The sequence below is a fragment of the Ziziphus jujuba genome, chromosome 3 (genome assembly GCF_031755915.1).
Source record: "Ziziphus jujuba cultivar Dongzao chromosome 3, ASM3175591v1".
NCBI classification, from domain to species: domain Eukaryota; kingdom Viridiplantae; phylum Streptophyta; class Magnoliopsida; order Rosales; family Rhamnaceae; genus Ziziphus; species Ziziphus jujuba.
Window position 1 is genome coordinate 9,956,124 of NC_083381.1, and position 4,441 is coordinate 9,960,564.

Consider the following 4,441-nt stretch of genomic DNA (forward strand, 5'->3'; position numbering starts at 1 on the left):
CATCAAGTACATTTATTTGAGATACATATAAAAAAATCATTATATCTCAGATCAGCAGGTTTCATAGATTTCCTCTTTAGACACCAGTTCTTCTACAACTCTCAGGATTCCATCAGACGAGAATGAGCTCTCTCGAATCAGCGATTTTCATCTTTTGAGGGATTTCTCCTTCGAAGAAAGGCTCTGCCTCTCTTTCTTCCTCATCTCATCAGACGATAAAAAATATTCCTCCAGAACAACTATGATCACTGGGGAAATATTTTTGAGACATGACTACCTCATGAATTCTGTCAATAGTCATGCCGGAATTCAAGAGGTAGTCGGGTGGTTTCATACTATATGAGAAGTGTGGATAATTTCATTGATTTGGAAGTGAAATTACCCACACTTCCCACTGAAATATTAAACCACCCAAAAAGATTGAGAACCCTTTTACAAGCCCTCGACCACTGAGGTTAACATTATTAGTACCTTATAGCTATCATCGAGAGAATAAGATCATTAGTGGTAGCATCCCCTAAGCGTTTCCACTTTCCATTGAAAATGTAGAACATATTGGCAATGATGATCTTATTGCCTAGGCGAAGCAAAGATAACAAAGGCAATAATTTTTCTAACATACAAAAAAAAAGAAAGAGAAGAAGAAGACGAACAACGAAGATAGATAACAAACCCGAAAAGTAACGCCACATTTATAAGAGAGCAGCATAATCTCCTCACCCTATATTTATGTATCCTTAGAACATGCATCCTCAAAATCTATGCCTAAACACACACCTTGAAAGTAGAGAAACAATATATGCCGTACACGTCAGTAACACCCTTTCATGTTCTGATTTACTCACATCTTATTGTATCGAGATAATCGTATCTATTGTCATAATTATCTCCAATTGTAATGATCCTGGAAAATTAAAATGCCACGACATTATCAAGAAAGAAGTAGAACCTCACACTTAAGGAACGTTTAACCTAAAAACTCAAGCCTCTACATAAAAGGCTTAGATAACCCTTTTAATAGCTACAAACTAATCTCGGACTATATCAACTAAAGATAATTCGACATGCACACACAGGATGAAAGATAACTAGGACTACGCTGATTGAAAGCGTCAACTATTCTCAGGCTAGACCATTTAAAGATAGTTCGGCACAGAAGATAATCCAGCTTATTCTGATTTAAAACGACAAGAAGTCCCATACTGAATAAACAAAAATCATAAAAAGCTCAGTCTGGTATGCAACCCAAAGGGTTTAACCTGACATAACTGAGCAACAAGACAGTTACAACATATGTCCCACAGAAAGGACAAGTAACAAACCACAAACGCAACAAAATGTTGAAGAATAACATTACGTAAATCACCTTTTCTAAGTCGAGGCATACAAACTATTAGGTTTAAACCTCGCCAAACAAAAGGGTGAAAACAATAAACGTACAGCTACGAATTAAAGATACACTATTGTTTTTATATCAATCTTCCAACTTAAAGATCAGGAGACTCAAAGTATAACATAGTGACACAGCACGATATCAAATCCAATTCATGATGTTTTATTCCATTTATGAAGAAATCAATTACAAAATAAGCTCGGACACTCAATTACAATAGTAAACTTGAGTATTTCATAAAAGCTACGAAATGTACAAAAGAAAATAGTAAATCCATAAAAAATTGTAGAAATATCGTTGTCATACATCAATGTCATACAATTTCACTAGCTACTCAAAATCATCTTGGAAGTGGAAGGACAAAAGTTTTCCACCCTAGAGCAGATGAACAAATCCGCTTCTCAGTTGGATTCATTCAGAGCCTTAGAACTTCAAACTTCGGAGCTTTCTTCAAAAGATACTCATGGAACTTGAGGAAGGGCCATCTTCGTCAATCATAATCGGTGACTTTGGATTCACCGAACTAGAAGCAGCCAAGCTAGCATTTGTCATTTCATTATCGAGGTTTGCAGCAAGCTCGGAATCTTCTATAGGAACTTCACCATAATTTGGACCCGAACTATCCTCTCCACTTTCAACATCCGAAAGATTGAAAATAGCGTCGCTTGATAAAGAAGCATCGAGAGACGTAGCTAGAGGACCCTTGACTGCATACTTCTTCTTGCATTCACTCCAGTTGCGATGATATCCTTAGTCTAAGCAATCAGCCTTAATGAGACTTGCTAAAGCCATAGCCTCAGCGGTCTTTCTTTCCAATGCACTAGCATTGTTCTCAGCTGCTACTGTTTTCTCTTTCAAATACCTTTTCAAGGTCTCATACTCGGATTGCAGTTTGTCCCTCTCCTCTTCAATCATAGCAAGTTTCTCCTCAGTAACATGCAACGCAGCTTCAGTCTCGTTGTTCTTCTTAGTTAAAGATGAGTTTAATATGGTCAACCTTTTCACATTATCTTCCAAAGGTTTAACTTTGTCAGCAGCCACCATGCAATTTTGAGCCATTAAATACATGTGACCAGTGGCCTACTTCATGAGGGTCGAAGTAGACTTGCTCGACATCATGCTCTCGTCCTCAGGAGGTAGCATAGCCATAGTGAAGTTGAGCAAGTCTTGATCCAATTTACGTACCGAAAAACCCTCTGGAAAAGTAATAACAACTTCCTTTCCATTAGATGATTTAGACTGCAAAATTCTTTAGACATCACCAACACCTTTGGATCTCACTTTCTTCGGAGGAAGATTTTTCTCTCCTTAAGTTGTAGAATAACCGACTAAGGTCGCAGAACCAACAGAAGGGTCTGAAGATGCGACTTGGGCTTTGTTAATAACTCAGGAAGCCATAGAAACAACTTAACGTTTCTCACACGAAACTTCCTCAACATTAGATGTCTCTGGAGCTTCTTTCCTTTTCTACGCTTTGGCTACATTAAAGTCTAGACGGATCCGTGTCAGCCACAACTCTTTCACTAGCCATATGGAGAGTAGCTTTCTCGAAGTTCTCGACAGTGATAATTGTGGGTAAAGAGAGATTTTCTACTATTGCTATTCAAATTGAAGCTGTAATTTGTTCCTTAGAATATTCTGGAGGAGTATTTGAAGCAGGATATACAAAAGGAAAAACATAGTCAAAACCAAAGCGAGAAATGTCTATGTCTGTGCAAGGACACAAATAATAAAAGCTCATCAAAATGAAAATTTCAAGTTGTCCTAACTGGTCTTGAATTTAGGACCTCACAACCCCACTCACCCGAAACAAAGAAATATTCCTTCTTCCAATATTTATCACCAGAAGAAGTTTCTATGAATAGTTTCGTGTTTCAGTGGGCATACAAAATGTATTGGTGATAGTCTCAAGAATTATCTCTAACTTCATACCACATCAACAAAGTGTTTATGTTAAGCTTAATATTATAGAGATTTATCAAAATCTGGGTAGCTAAGAGAACAAGCCATGTGTTGGGCATTAATCGACCCGGGGCGAGAATGAAATATGAAAGAAACTCGTGAATGAAAGGAGGTAGAGGAAAATGGAGCCCTAAGTCGAGAAAGGATTCGTACATACATGCATAACCAGCCTGATATGAAGGCGCACAGTCATTACCCTCAACCAGAGATAGCCTAACTGAGTTGGGAATCTTATATTTAGCTCGGATACTATTAAGGTCATCTATAAATTTGTAAATGATTTTAAAACTGAACGGGTCAATCTTTTTACCTTTACCTAAGGGAATAAACTCATCTTCGTCATCATCTTCCTCAAATTCTTCAGAAGGAATAGGGTCATGAACATGAGGGTCCTGAATATGCTTAGTTCTAGTTTCGGCCGAGAAACATCAAAGTCATCATCAAAAGAATAAGGTTCGCTACTGCTTGTAGGAGGATCCCTATACTGGGTGAAATTTTCAGTATTACCTTTAGGAGCTAACTTTCAGCTAAGAAAAGGACAGATGCACAGCGATGAAAAAGAAAAGTTAAATGAAAGGTAATGGCAAGAGAACTAACCCAGAGTCAAAAGAAAATCTTTGAAGGCACCAAACATTAGCGCTATATGACAAGGAAAAGGAGTGAATCCCCAAGGACCTACACCAAATCTTCTATGAATAGCATTGCTTCGAGAAAATAATAAAGAAGATCTCTCTAGGGCTCTACAAGACATCGGGGGACGAAAAAAAAGAAGTAAACCCTCTTATATCCTTAATGAAAGAAGGTAACCTTTCGTTTTGCTTCCAACAGTTCTCAAAGGTGATTCTCAATACCTAATGATACAAGACTCGTTTTAAGCATCCAAATGGTGGAGGCTGATACGAACCCGGGTAGCTGTTTGCGTGCAAATATGGACTTCAAGCAGCAAGAAATTGTTCCAAATCTTAATGGATTCAATACATTTCTCTAAGAGGTCATGTAATTAATTCAATATAGAATCAAAGGCAAACAAAAAGGGGCTGTGCGCAAAAGGGGGAAAGATGGCCGGTTTTGCTGTATTGCTTACTG